General features: G+C 40.8%; 1 protein-coding gene and 1 long non-coding RNA gene across 2 annotated transcripts in view; one reads left to right on the forward strand and one right to left on the reverse strand.

Annotated features, from left to right (window-relative positions):
- Positions 1 to 3,217, forward strand: part of LOC143653888 (uncharacterized) — a 35,845-nt gene extending 32,628 nt beyond the window's left edge. Inside the window, exon 3 of the long non-coding RNA XR_013161595.1 lies at positions 3,139 to 3,217. This is a non-coding gene — a long non-coding RNA (uncharacterized LOC143653888). The remainder of the gene's footprint in view (positions 1 to 3,138) is intronic.
- The window catches only part of PHYHIPL (phytanoyl-CoA 2-hydroxylase interacting protein like), a 273,373-nt gene that overhangs the window by 250,212 nt on the left and 7,383 nt on the right, over positions 1 to 15,778 (reverse strand). The window lies entirely within an intron of this gene.

Raw genomic sequence — 15,778 nt, forward strand, 5'->3', positions numbered from 1 at the left:
GTCAAATTCTGAAGATGGGTCAGGAATGAACAGATAATTAAGCTTCAGATCTAGCAGCACAGAGATCACTGGTGGCTTTGACAAAGCCATTCCTCAAAGTGTAGGGACCAAAGCCTGACTGTAGTGTATTCAAAAGAAGAGGAGGAGATAAATTGAGTAAGCGGTTACAAAATGATTATAAACAAATCTTTTGCTCTAAAAGGTAGAGAAAAGGGGTGTTAGCCAGGAAGGATATGATTGTCAAAAAAGAGGGTCTTTTTAAAAAAAATTAATTATTAGAAAAATAAGGAGAAACTACAGTATATTTGTTGGAAGATAGTTTCGCTCATCTCTCTCATATTTTTGCAGGTGTTATAAGTAGACATTGACTGCTTTTGGATCATTCTAGACTATCCTTCCAAGGTTGTTAATATAGTGAACAGCCTTGGAAAACAGAGTATTTCCCTCTAAGTTCACACATGCTTACTTTCCAGTAAAACATAAGACTTTATTTCCCTAAACTCAGGGTTCCTCTCCTGTTAACATAATGCACTATGTATGCAGGTGTCACCTGACCTATTCAAATCACACTGTGGGAAATGGAGCTTGGGAATCCAGCAGAACAAAATGTTGATCATCTGGCTGCTGCTACTGCTGGAAATAATAAATTTCTTTGTCTCTGACCCAGGAGTCTCATGGTTTCTGCCATGCAGCAGGGTAACTTTGGTTCACAAGCAGAATAAAACCTCAGGTACTTCACAATCCTTGATATTGTTGTATTGGTAAGAATGATCTGGCAGAGAGGAAAAATCTACTGTGGCAGAGATGAAGAAAAGAATTTCTAGAACAAGGCCTTGAGTAGGTGAGAGGGCCTGGGATCTCATGCATAAGTACAGGAGCTCAAATCTTTCATTCACAGCAAGAAGAGAAAAGGCAGAGTAAATGGACACAAATGCAGGTAGCTGTATAAGGGTGGTTGTAGAATGTGTGGATATTCTCTTGCCATTGCTTTTGTTTCCTTAGTGAAATAAGAAGCACTGTCGTCAGCTGAGAGTAAGGATGAGGAGGTGTTAGAGGTTGAGGAGATGGGAAAGGCATAGAATAGGCATCTATGTATGTGGAAGGGGAACAGACTAGAGGAAAACAGTTGGATTGATAAGAATTGCTACAGTCCTATTCTCACTAAAAATGAGAACTCTCAGCAGGATACACTCATGTTTGCCCTTTATGAGTCAATCATAATAAATTTAAGCTAAGGATTCTTACTCTCTCAGCTTTAATGAATCACTGTGATCAATAAGTCCCCTTTTTCACCCCAGGAATATATGATAGTCAAATCAGGTGGATCCAATTCACAAATTAAGCACCAGCACTTTTGTCCAACTGTCCTGAGGGTTTATGTCCTATTCAAACTTCAGATTCATATTTAAGTAACAAGTGGCTGTACTGTTTACACTGTGAAGTTTTAATTGTATTACTAGAGAATGCCTGATCGATGTGCACATGTTATTTGTGATGTTCTATTTTCTAGCTTATTGGACATTTACTTTATAATTAATCCAGATAATTAGTGGGCTTTAGATTTTAATGTCTTAATTAACTATCCTTATTAACTTTATGGCAAGCACTGCAGCATAACCATAATTTCTTAGAAAAATATATTTGATTATACTCCTTTCACCTACAGAGAGAAGAGAAAGGCAAAACAGGCAGCATTCAATTAGATTTAGTCCCAGTGAACTAATTTCTTTTAAAGCTCAGGCACGTGGATCAATCCTCAGTGTCATGGTGAGACATCCACACCAAGGCAGCTGTCTTAGCTGGGCAGCTTCTCAATCAAAACATTCAAGCCCCAGACACTTTTTAAAACTAGCAAAGCGTGCCAGAAGGAAATATAAAGATGCCTGTATTTCTCAGTCTTTATCCATTCAGGACTCTCTGATGTCTTTATTTCTTGTGATGATTCAATTTCTTGTGATGATTCTCACCACCTCCCATATATCCACGTTGCTTTGAGTCAAGATAGGCTAGGCTCTGCTGTGGTCATAAATATCCCTCTCCTCCCCTTCCCCATAAACCTTGGTGACTAACATAGTAAAGGTTTATCTCCTACCCATGTAAAGTCCTATACAGGTCAGGTGGTCCTCCTTCATCTTGTAGCTATTCACTCTGTGATATGTAACCCTCCAGGCTGCAATGGCAGGACAAGAACCACTTAGAAGGCTCTGCAGGATGCATTTACTAATATCACTTTTATCCATATCATGCTGAGCAGAATCTACTATAAGACCCTAACCCTAAATGTCAGGAAAGGTGGAAACTGGTAAGGAGCATGTGGCTGTATGGGAAGGCCACACGGTCTCTGTCACACTGCACCACGTACTGAGTAGGGCACAAGGAAGAAGGTAGCTAAATCCTTGCCCCTGAGAAGACTGCAATCTAATAGGATGGTGAAAAAGAAGGCAATTGGTATTCACGGAGCATTTCCCCATGTTAGGTAATTTACTAGAGGTATTAGGTATTACAATATCTCAGTTTTGTTTTGTTTTAACTTTTCAGGCTTTTTATTTGGCTTCTTTACTTATGCCAGGATATACAAAGCAGCTCACTTATAAAATTACAAAGTGAGGATATACTGGCTCCCCAAAATTAACAGACGTTAAATCTCTATACCAGAAGTTGAAAAAATGCTGCTTCTTTAAAAAATGAGATTTCAATTGGTTGTGTTATTGTTTTACCTCCTACATCCAAAAGTGGATTTAAGTGATCTCCTTCCGTAAGCTTCACAAATCCAATCTAATTTCAAAAGTTTCAATCCCTTGAAAGGGAAAAGTCAAATGCTTTTCTTGCAGGATTTCTTGTATGAATGGTTTTAATTCCAAAAAAGCATCAGTATCAATGCTTACTTCGTCTTTGTTTAGTAACAACATCACAAGCAGGGTAATATGAAAGGTACTCTCACCAACCATGGCTTTGGCCAGTTGATTATCTTGCACGACTGCATTCTGCAGGATCTTTTTCTGCTTGTAATCTCTTTTTGTTGATGATCAGAATAGATAGGGAGCAGTTGGTGTATTAGCTAGGGTTCTCTAGAGAAACAGAATCAGCAGAAAATATCTGTAGAAACAAAATTTATAAAAGTGTCTCATGTAACTGCAGGAATGGAGAGTCGAAGGTCTGTAAGGCAGGCCACAAGCTGGCAACTCCGATGAAGGTCCTTAATGAATGCTCAGGAGAGGCTGGCTGGACAACTGTGGAAAGGTAAGGGTCCAAGATCTGTAGGACAGGCTGTGAAGCTGGTGGCTCTGATGAAGGGTCTGGATGAACACCACAGGAGAGGCTCACTGACTAAAGCAGGAAGAGTGACTGTCTCTTCTGAATCCTCCTTAAAAGGCTTCCAGTGATCAGATTAAGCATCACTCATTGAAGAAGGCACCCCTTTAACTGATTACAAATGCAATCAGCTGCAGATGCAGCCAATATGATCATGATTTAAGTTCATAAAATGTCCTCATAGCAACTGACAGGCCAGCATTTGCCTGACCTGATAACTGGGCACCATCACCTGGCCAAGTTGACACATGAACCTCACCATGCAGTTGGGTTGATAATCATTCAGCTTTTTTTTCCCCCTCTTCTTTTTCCTCTTTCTGTTTCGTTCATTTTCTTGACCACTCTGAATTTACTTGAGGTGCATCAATGATTCCATAATCATTTTTTTCGGCATTCAACAATAATCATTTTACTTTGTTTTGCCTTGTTTTCTTTGTATGCTTATAGGTCTGCAGTCTATTAGGATAACTTCAGGTTTTTAGCAGCTCTCAGAAAATGATTTTCTCATGGTAAAAGCTGGAAGCTACTTCACCATTGTCACAAATGTGAAATCATTCAGAATCTATCCCTTTGTGTCTGGCTTCTTTCACTCAACATTATGAACTCAGGGCTCATACATCTTGTCATGTGCCTCAGGGCCTCATTTCATCTTAAATATCTTGATAGATTACTTTGGAAGTTGATTTCCTTCAGTAGTCTAAAGCTTTGTATCTGCAGAATGGACATGAAGCAGGATGTGGGGCATGGGGTAGGGCACAACATTGTGGTGATAGGTTGCGGTGCATGTATAGGCACGAGTCAGGGACACTAAGCTTGTGCCTGTGAGCATGGAGTGTGGGTCATGGGGCTGTGGAGTTGTGATACAGGATCTGTGGGGGTGGGGCACAGCTCAGGCAAGCCTGAGAGTGCAGGAGCAGGGCACAGCGTGCGGGACACAGAGGTAGTGCTCAGTAGGAGGTGGATGGGGTAGGCAGTACAGATGCATGGGGGCTCGTAGGTAGGTAGGATGTCAGTGGGCACATGGAGAATGGATGTCAATGGCATCAGGATGTGGTGTACTGGGTACAGAGGTCAGGGCACAGGGAGGGCAAGGCACAGGGGGAGGGGTCGGGGAGCTGGGATACAGGTGCAAGTGTGTAGGCGTGGGACACAGGTCACAGGGGTTAAAGGACATGGACCGGGGCAGGTGATGTCAGGTGCACAGGGCACCGGCGTGGGTGTGCAGGTACAGAGGGTTAAGGCAGAGATGCACACATGTAGGGCAGGGACAGGGGTTATGTAGCACAGATGCTCACATGAGCACTTGCCAGGTGTTGGAGCAGGATACTTGTGCCAAGGTGTGGGGCAATGGTGTACACATGTGCGGGGAAGGGGATTGGAGTACAGGGGTCAGGTGGTCAGTGCACGAATACCTGAGCACCCAGTGGGGAGGATGTGGCTTTGTGCGGGTGTGGGTCTGGAGTGCAGGGCCGTGGTGTGCACCTGTGCAGAGCTCAGGGGCAGCAAGCCAGGGTTGTGCTTATGCGGGCTGGAGACAGGTGTGGCCTGGATGCACAGGTCAGCACTTAACCAGAGCTGGGGGTATGGCTGGGGTGCATGCTTGTGCATCCATGGATCTGTGGGGCCAGATGTTGATACATACATGCACAGAGCGGAGTTGTGTGACTATATGTGCGAGAGGTCGGTGTGGCCTGGGCATGAAGGTGAGCAGCCGCAGTCCAGGCAGGGAGGGGGAGGTGGGGGTCAAGGGGCTGAGCGCAGATGTGTGGGTCTCAGGAGGGGCAGGGCAAGACTGTGCACTTGTGTGGGAGAGGTGGGGTGGGGCAGGCATTTGTGTGGGGTGGGTGTGTGAGGTGAGGGCGGTGTGGGGCAGTGTACTTAAGGGTAGCGCATTCAAGGAATGCAGCTTGGCTTACTTCCTTGTCTCTGTCTCCCTGTCTGTACATTCCTGAGAGCTCTGGGCTTCCATTTAGAAATGGGTATGTTAGGCTGTTTGCACTAGCTGGATGGTCTCTGGTCATCTGAATCTCAATTCTCTAGCTTTTGCAACCAGGACCTCCCTCTCTTGATGCTTCTTCAGCCAGTGGTGATGATTCTGTCCTTGCCCCTCTATCCTCTGCATGAGCCTCCCATAATCATCTTTTATAACTACAGTTGCTAATGACATTTCTAACAGAGAAATCCATTACATTGGCTCCAAATTCCTTTAACATTTTCTTTTTTCTAGATGTGTTTTCACATTCATTGGAATTTATTCCTTCTGCTTGGGGACACTCCACAGTGTAGTCTGGGCGGGCAATGGTGGTCTGTGGCCCAAAGCAGGGCAGGGCACGGTGTTGGCTGGCAGGAGTGGCTGAGCCTGCAGAGAACCCTACATTGGAAACCCCAGTACCTGGGCAGCAGCCACAGAAGCTGCATGCCTAGGCTGGGCTCAGTTCATGTTTAAAACAATGGATTTATCATTCATCCACTAATTATTGAGCAACTACTCTACCCCAGGGATGGGAGTTTGCACTAGATTTCAAAGATGACTATGACTCAACCCCACCTTTCAAAGAGGAGGGAGGAAGATGAACAAGGAAGCCAAATCAATATGATATAGTGTGACAAGTGCCACAATAAGCCAAGATGTTAGGAAAGTACACAGAAGCAACACTGGAGTCATAGAAGTTTCTTAGGAAATGATGTCTAAGCTAAATCCCCCAAAACAAGCACTGAACAGTGGAGCAAAAGCATGGGAGAAAGGCATCCAAGGCAAAGGAACCAGCATCTGCAAAGGTCCAGCAGCAACAGAGAGTCTAATACATTGTGCAAATAGTTCAGTCTGGCTGGAGAAAAAGTTCAAGGTGAGAGACTAGAAAGAGATGAGGATGGAGGACTAGGAAGTGACCTAATCATGAAAGGACTGTGAGATGGTTGGAACTTTATCCTAAGAGTCAAAGGGAATAAAATAAAAGCTATAAGGAGGGAAGTGACAGAAATCAGAATTTAAGAAAAATCATCTTAGTTACAGAATGCAGCAAGAATCAAAGGACAAGACCATAGTCAGGAGGTCACTAGAATAATTTAGGTAAGAAAGGGTGGCAGCACAAGAATGGTAGCAGAAGTAGTGGTGAAAAGTAGATTAGTTCTAAAGGTATTTAGGAGGGAAAATCATACTTCACAATTGTTACAATGAGAGGGAGAGACAGCAATAAAGGATAACCTGCAGTTTCTACTCCAATGGTGGCATAACAGTGAGAAGTGTAACAAAGGAAGAAGAACAGAACTGGGAAAGAGAATGGATTGAAGGTGGGAAAACTGCTATGCCACAGATCCCTGTGACACGTCAGAGGTGTTCCTAGGTAGTTGGACAGCATAATAGGCTAAGATTCCTGCATTCCTTCAACCATAACCTATTTGTCTACCAAAGTCACATACTAACAAAATTCTTATTAACCAAAGACAAAACTAACAGTGCCAAGTATTGCCAAAAGACAGCAATGTCTTGAAGGATGCAAAACTTGAGGTAGATCTTTCAATGAGAGAATTAAGAGAAACAAAGAATTGGTAAGGCATATGAGGCTGAGGGATTATAAGAGGAAAGGTGAAGAGGGAGAATACGCATGGCTTCCTGGACTAGAGGTGAATTTGAGAAACTGTGAGAGAGAAGATGGAATGGGACAGGTGAAGAAAGGGATGGAAGCCTTGGCAGTCAACCAGCAAGCTTTCTACAGTGCCATCTTGCCAAAACGGTGTTGCCTAACTTCCAAGGGCATTTCTTGATCTTTCTAGGTATGAACAGAACTATCATTCTATAGTGTGTGTTGAATGAATGAATGAATAAACAAATCAATAATTATGAACTAAGATCATCAAATTATTACAGTTTCTTTTGGGTCCATGAGTTAGCATCTTTGTTCACACATTGTATGACTTTTTTCTTTCAATGAGAAGATGATGTTACTTTTTTTTTTTTTTTAACATGGGCAGGCACCGGGAAACAAACCCAGGTCCTCTAGCATGGCAGGCAAGCGTTCTTGCCACTGAGCCACTGTGGCCCACCCATGATGTTACTTTTTAGGAAAAAAGTGACATCCTCAAAAAGAATAAAAAAGATTTGCTGAGAAACATTAAATCAACACTGGATGAATTATTTATCGATTTGTAAGTCATTAATCTAATTGCAGGTATTTATGTGTCCACAGACAATTATTGGGATGATAGGTAGCCAGGATTATTACATGGCTCTGAAATCAGTAACCAATCACTCTGAGAACAGGTTAGTGAAGTGCACAGCTCTGAGTGGCTATCAACATTTTGTCTCACACTGGTTCTTTGTTGTGCTGCTCTGCCTCTGATTCACGTTGTCTGCTTCTTAACCATGATCATCAGTTCGCACTGATGTTAATGCACTCTTTAGAAGAGGCCCATCTGTCTCAGAAGAATCCAGTGCCTCTGCTGTAGGCTCAGTACCCGAGCCATGGAGTTCATCAACTTCCTAGCATGCTCTCTGCTCTGTCTTCCTCCTAGTCACTCTGTTTTCACGCATAACAGGTATGGCTCCTGCACAAGTTGATACACAGGTAATGATTGTTTTCTTCCAAATGTTCTAAAATATAACAGACCTTTCAGTTCCCGCAATAACAAAGACACGACAGGTGATGAAATCTTAGTGTCACAGCAATCAGGCAGGACTTATCCCTGTGTGGATCATTTACTCCACTCTGATCACATTCACCCAAATCAGGTTATAGAAACAATATTTTCTCTATTGTGTGTATTGCATTGTGAAGGAGGAATTGCTTCTGGCGGCACACAATAAAGAAAACCAAAGGCATAAGAGGGGAATTTTAGCTGCAGGAGCTGGGAACAGATTTTCTCATCAGAGCAGCTCCTTTTCATCTCCAGTGAAGAGGCCATTTTCTGTCTTGATTTTGTCTCTTGCGAGCAAGCTCAGAAGGAACAGCTCCATGAGAACAAGCATTGCTGTTACACATCAATGAAAAGAATATTAGATGTGGCAGGGCAAGGGAATGGCAATGGAGAAGACTACAGAAGAGAGGAATTAGATCTCAGATGGGTATCTCTTTGCTGGTGGGAGTAATATATGGCTGGAGGGTGATGTAGAGGCATCTGTTGTCAGTTCTTTCAAGATCCAATTACCCCCATCATCTGCAAAGTTCCCAGAGCAAGTATCACCAAGAAAGAGTTTTCAGCATCTGAGAGTAATGTAGCTCTTTCAGGTTAATTCTGTAGTGTGCTTTTCTCCTATACTTCCCAAGAGGTCTGAAATTTAGCATCATTTCATCCCCTAATCAAAATGTCCCTGAATCTCTCCTCCAGCAAATATTTTTAAAAGATGTTTGCATCTATTACATCTCCTCTTCACAAGCAGGCTGTGCTGGAGAAAGGTACTGCAAAGAGTCTCAGTTCTCTAGATGAAAAACATAAGGTCCAGTAATTTTTCCTAATTAATGACAACAGAGCTATGGCCGAGTGTAATCTCCCTTCTTTTAACCAAACCAAAGTGCAGGCTTGGGTATGGAGAGGTGGAAGCCTATTTTTCTTTATTCCTGCTAGACCAAAAGTATGAAAGAATGAAAAAAAAACCTAAGAAATGAAATATCCAACTCAGTCATTTCAAAGATTGTGGTCCCATATTGAGTGGGCTGTTGATGGCAGATCTGTGAACACTGAAATCATAACAGGGGGCTTTAATCTGGAGGTAATGACAAACCCAGTATGAGAAGAATCAATAGATTATTATGTGAGTCACTGAGCGTTGTTATGAGCAGCAGCCTTTCACAGCAAGCACCTTTTTGGCACAAAGCAGCAAGATAAACAGGGCTTCTTGTTCGTCAGATCACAAGAATTAAAGCTATTACCATGTTGAGCAGAAATGATTTCTAAAGCATTTGTTTATCACCTATTTCCCAGCTATTGGGTACAGAGCACAAAGACAAGCATTCTCTTCCAAACTACTCAGCACAGACTGTCTGGCACCAGTTAATATTTCATCAAACCTCTGGGAGGAACTGGACATTTTAGGCCTAGATAATGGTGTGAGTTTTAAAGTCTTGACACTCCAAGACAAATCATGTTTTCATCAGTACACATTTATAAAAGTTTGAACCACATCAGACCATGTTGCCTCTCTTTAACAGAACTGAATGGATGTATTAGAGTATCAAAGCAATAATAATCTATTTAGACTTCAGCAAAGCTTTCACTTTTGTGATGAAAACTATGTAGATATGTGGATAAAGTAGCTGAAAGTGACAAAATAATTAATTGGTATCTAAAGAGACTAGATTAATAATAGTGCTGCTGCCTATAACCTCTCTCCATTCAAAAAATAACTTTACTGAAATATCTTTTATATATCATATAATTCACCCATTTCAAGAGTACAATTTAATGATGTTTTTTATAAATTTCCCAAGTAGGTCAATCATTACCATAAACCAGTTTTAGAATATTCCCATCATTCAATAAGATCTCTCATGCCCACATTTTGGGATAATCCCTATACCTATTCCCCAACCCACCCCAAGACAGGCAACCACTAAAATCAACTTTCTGTCTCTAGAGAGTTGCCTTTCCTAATACAGATGGAATCATACAACATGCAGCCTCTGTGGTCTGGCTTCTCCCACCTAGCATATGTGTCTGAAGTTCACTGACCCCTACAGAATGTATCAATAGTTTTTCTTTATTACTGATGGATATACACATTTTGTCCACCCATTCATCAGTGGATGGGCATTTTGGTTATTTGCAATTTGGGGCTATTATGAGTAAACCTGCTAAGAATATTGGGGTGCAAGTCTTCGTGTGGACATATGTTTTCATTTCTCTTGGATAAGCAAATATTTTTAAAAATGCTTCTTAACCCACTGTCACCTCTGTTTCCATGGAATTCCTTTAGTGAGTCAGTTCACTTCATTTTCATCTTGCCGTTGACCCTTCCTTTTAAAAGTCAAAGTAAAAAAGAACAGTTGATCAGGCAGCCAAAGGTTATCTGGGAATAGAATTCCTCCCTGCCCACTCCCACCAGCAAATGGGAGCTAGAAACAAGACCTTCACTGAGAAAAGACATAGCAGAAAAATATACAAAACATTTTATGATGAAGTTACATAGTCAAACAGTTGCATTGTATTATGATCAGTAACATCTGTCCCTCATTTTCTCTCATTCGTACTTCTAACGGGGCATCTACACTGGGATCACTATATTTTCCTTAAATGCAAAGTTACCAACATTTAGGCATAAAATAAAATGCAAACTACTTAATACGTTTTCCCAGGTTCTCCAGGATGCAATCCCAACACAACGTGATCAGTCAGGATTTCATCAGTAAAAGAGTCCTCGACGGGTAGTTCAAGAGAAAGAAATTAATACTCATTATAGTAAAGAACCTGATTACAGAGATGTGGAAAGACCAAAGGGAGTGGGGGCAGGCAACAGAGATTGGCAAGAGCAGGAAGCTGCCACCACCCTAGAGACAGTGGGAAGAAGGGTGTTATTGGAGCAGGCTGGCTCTGGAATGATGGGGGAGATGGCCCTGTGTACCAAACACATTACCTATTGCAAGAAAGAAGGGTTAAAATGCCCTGGTTTATATTTTCTCCTGTCCTCCCATCTCCAGCCAGTACATCTTTTTGGCCAAACTGAGCCGCAAATCAGTTGGCAAGGGAGCCTGGGAAATAGGGCAGGGCAAGGCAGGGAAAGGATAAGAGAGCAAACACAAAAGTTGAGCTCAGTCTGCCTACTGGCCTTAATTCACAGTTCTCAGACTATACATACCATGAATCTTCCAGCCTCCTAAATAGAACCTGCACAAATAAATGTAAATTTCCTGTGCCTCATGATGAATTTTAGTGCTAGAAGGGCTGTGATCGAACATGGGGTCAGTAGTTTTCAGAATCCCCTGGGGTACTGCTGAGCAGATATCAAAGCAGCTCTGCTTCTTTCTGTTTTCCATGCTAAAGCACCTTAGTAAGAATCTTCTTGAATAAAAGAACCTGTGCTTTTAAAAGGTAGACATTCACTGGTTAGTTCACTTCTGTGTTTTACAAATGGGGAAAATGAGACACGGAGCATTTATTGACCTTTGCAGGAGCCTGCTGAGCTTCCTCCCACAATACAAACATGTTTGTTGGGGACAGAGTCAAAACTCAGGTTGCCACCAACCTCCACCCTAAACCAGTGGTTCTCAATTTCTGGCATCCCTAAGAATCATCCAAAGAATCTTAAATATATATACAAATGCCTTCCCTCCCCCCATATCAGAACATCCAGGGTCTGGTCCCAGACACACTTTAATAAAGTCCTACAGGTTCATATGAACAGCCCCCAGAACAACTGTTCTAAATAACTCTTCACTAATTACCAAGATTCCTCAATTAGGAGCAAATTCAATTATCAGCCCACCTTATATTTATATAGCATTTGCCAATTTATTATTGGATTTAATCATCCCAAAACTCTATGCAATAAATTGGGAAGGGAACTAAGCTTGCTCAAGCTCTCTCCAGCAGAGAATGACCCAAGCATATTAGACACAGATCTTCTGACGGACAGTCTAGTGCTCTGCCTTATCACTGCAAGCTGACCTTCTCTTACTCCAATTACTGTGACAGGAGCACGATCAAATGCATCCTAGAAAGAGTTCCAACAAAGGAAATCCCTATTTCCTTAAACAGTAGCAAAGAATGTTTCTTCAGTTCCATGTACATCTGAAATCTACAGAAAACCACCCATTCCAAAACCCGCCAATTGATTTCAGGGAGTCCCCAGCACTTACATTTCATGTGCTGAGAAGAATATTATCCTTTCAGCATTAGGAGGGGATCACTTGTTCTTCCACTCAGAAATTCTAGTTGCAGGACTTTCTTCTCACACATGTGAGTCCTCTTCCATTTCTCCCTTTCAGGGAAAACGGGTCAAGCAGAAGCCACAATTCCTCTTGTGCTATAGTATACACTTCCCCAGCCATCTGACCACGGGAAATCATTCCTCTTCATGTTTGGTTTATGATACTGACTGCTTTGATATGTTGATATGGTGTATTACATTAATTGATTTTCTTATGTTGAACCATCCTTGCATACATGGAATGAATCCTACTTGGTCATGGTGTATAATTCTTTTCACGTGCTGCTGGATTCGATTTGCAAGAATTTTGCTGAGGATTTTTGCATCTATATTCATTACAGAGGTTGGTCTGTAGCTTTCTTTTCTTGTAATATCTTTGTCTGGCTTTGGTATGAGGGTGATGTTGGCTTCATAGAATGAGTTAGATAGCATTCCCTCTTCAATTTTTTTGAAGAGTTTGAGCAGGATTGGTTCTAATTCTTTCTTGAATGTTTGGTAGAATTCACATGTGAAGCCATTTGGTCCTGGACTTTTCTTTTGGGGGAGCTTCTTAATGACTGATTCAATTTCTTTAGTTGTGGTTGGTTTGTTGAGGTCATCTATTTCTACTCAAGCAATGTTGGTTGTTCATGCCTTTCTAGGAAGTTGTCCATTTCATCTACATTGTACCTAAATACTCTCAAAGTTTTCATTTCTGGTGGATAAAGTTATTTTTACTACCATCTCTCCATGTCTGCCTTCCCTCTGGTATCAGCTCATTGCCTTTGGATCAAGTGTGGGTTCTTCAATTTCTCTTGAATTGGGATGGTCTTTTGGGGACGCTCATGGGTTCTTACATGCAAATAAAAACATAGCTCCCTAGCCTGTAGTACTCGCCTTCTCAGAAATGTCAGAATTCATAGGAGAGACTGAATATAAAAAATGGGCAAGGAGCAGGAAACTCTTTCCCACTAGCATCAGTAATCAGAAAGAAAACTGTCCACAACAATCAGTACAGGAGCTGGCCACTATTTATGTTAACACCCTGAAATATCAAACTACAATCCCTGTAACAACTGACACAAAATATCGAAGACTTGATCAATACCTGACAGCTTTCCACATTTTTGCACACATACCCCTCCTAATTTAAGACCAACCAGAAAAAGCCAAATTTGTTCCCCTAACCCATCAGATAGGATGCCCAGCTTCTAGTTAGCCAGCCTCCTGCCTCTCCATGCCTATAGCCTCCAACAAAGCATACCTGAAATCTTCTGCTTTTTTTCCTTCTTAAACATTTTATTTTGAAATAATTCCAAACTTATTGGGCAGCTGCAAAAATAATACAAAACCCTTACAGAGAACCCCAACATACCACCCACCATGATACCCAGATCCATCAGTTTAACATTTTGCAACATTTGTTCTATAACTCTGTCAATCAATCCAGCTATCTACCTACCTACCTATTTTCTAAACATTTATTTATTTTCTAACATTTGAGGGTAGGCTGTATACGTCATCCTTCTTAAGTACATAATACTTGCATGCATATTTGCCAAAAATAAGGACATTCATTTATGTAAACACTTTAAATATACTTAACAAGTTCAAGAAATTTAACATTGATATTACGTTTACAGTCTATATTCCAAATTTTTCTTATGTCCAAATAATGTCCTTTTGAGCCCTTTCTCCTCCATTATTATTTCCAGTCCAGGATTATGTATTGCATTTAATTGTCATTGTCTCTTCAGCTGTTTTCTTTTCAGAATTGTGGAAACATACACAACATAAACTTTCCCATCTCAACTACTCTCAAGCACACATTCAGTGGAATTAATCACACTTGTAATATTGTGCTACCCTCACCAACATCTGTTACAAGAACTTTTCCATCACTCCAAACAGAAACCCTACCCCCACTGTGCATTACTTCCCATTCTTGCCCCCTAGTAACTATATTCTACTTTCTGTCTCTAAGTTCACATATCCTAACTATTTCATATAAGCAGAAGCATATAATATCATCCCTTTGTACCTGACTTATTTCACTCATCATGATATCTTCAAGTCCATCTGTGTATCAGAACTTCATTCCATTTTAAAGGTAAGTATATTTCATTGTATGTATAGACCACATTTTGTCCATTCATCTCCTGATAAACATTTGGGTTCCTTCTACCTTTTGGCTATTGGGAACTATTTTGGTAGGAGAATTGGTGTACAAATATCTGACCTACTCCTTGCTTTTAATTCTTTTAGGTATATAGCTACAGTGGGACTGCCAAATCAAATGGTAGTTCTATGCTTAACTTTCTGAGTAATTGCCAAACTGTTGTCCACAGCAGCTGCACCGTTTTACATTCTCTTAAACAATGCACTAAGAGTCCTATTTCTGTGTATCCCCATCAGCACTCATTATTTTCCTTTTTTAAATAATAGCCATTCTAGTGGGTGTGAGATGGTATCCCTTGGCAGTTTTGATTTGAATTTCCCTAATGGTAAATGAAGTTGAGCATCTTTTCATGCACTTATCGGCCATTTGTAGGTTTTCTTTGGAGAAATTTCCATTCAAGTCCTTTACCCATTTTTTTTTTAATTTCAGTAATGGAGTTTATTTAACCCAATTATCCAAAATAATGTTATTTCACATGCAACCAATATAAAAATTATTAATAAGATATTCACATTACTTTTTTCATACTAAGCCTTCAAAATCTGGTATATATTTCATACTTATAGTACATCTCAATTCAGCAGACCCACCTTTCAAGTATTCAACAGCCAGGTGTGGCTGCTAGTTATATTGCACATACAAAACTAGGAGGTTTGTAGACTGTTACCCTTGGGGATACCTAATTTGAGATCTGAACGAGTAGAAATTAGCAATGGGGAAAGGGTCTGAAAAGGCATTTTAGGCAAAGGATATGGGGCACAAAGGCCTAAAGGTGATAGAATCATGGAATCATCCTGTACTGCAAATGGTTTAGTGGCGATGATGTGGATTATAAAAAGAGATGGGCAAATGTGTACTTTCTTTCAAGGGCAATTAAGAAACATGTGTACATGGAATTGACCAGAACATGTTTTTTTTTTAGAAAGACCATTCTAGTTGTAATGTAGGAAATGTATTAGAAGAGAAAATGTTGGGAGTAGGAAACCAGTTAGGAAGAAATACTTATGTCCTGCATATAGGTAGTGACCGTGACGACACAGAGAAGAAAGAATGAATCAAGAGAGTTAGGAGCTTTGCACTTTTTTTAACTGAGTTTTCCAACATAAAGTTTTCCCACTCCCCTGCCTCCCTTGTGAGTCTGCCAAATGTAAGTGATGGCAGCTAACTCCCTTGCTATAGCAAGCTCTGAATAAATAAAATGTTCTCATTTGGGTATACTTTGCTCACTTTCACAGATGATTAAAAGATGGAACCTCTTCTACATTTAGTCAAGCATGAATTTGCCATAAAATCAAATTAACTAAAATTCCCAATTCTCTGAGCATTCAGGTTAATCAAGATATTATACATACATTACAAGGCAAATACCTACAGTCACTACAAAATAAAAATGGTTTATTTATTCTAAATTAGAAACCAATTAATCGTGGCAAGGCTATGACTAATAT

Source organism: Tamandua tetradactyla, chromosome 13, assembly GCF_023851605.1.
Source record: "Tamandua tetradactyla isolate mTamTet1 chromosome 13, mTamTet1.pri, whole genome shotgun sequence".
NCBI classification, from domain to species: domain Eukaryota; kingdom Metazoa; phylum Chordata; class Mammalia; order Pilosa; family Myrmecophagidae; genus Tamandua; species Tamandua tetradactyla.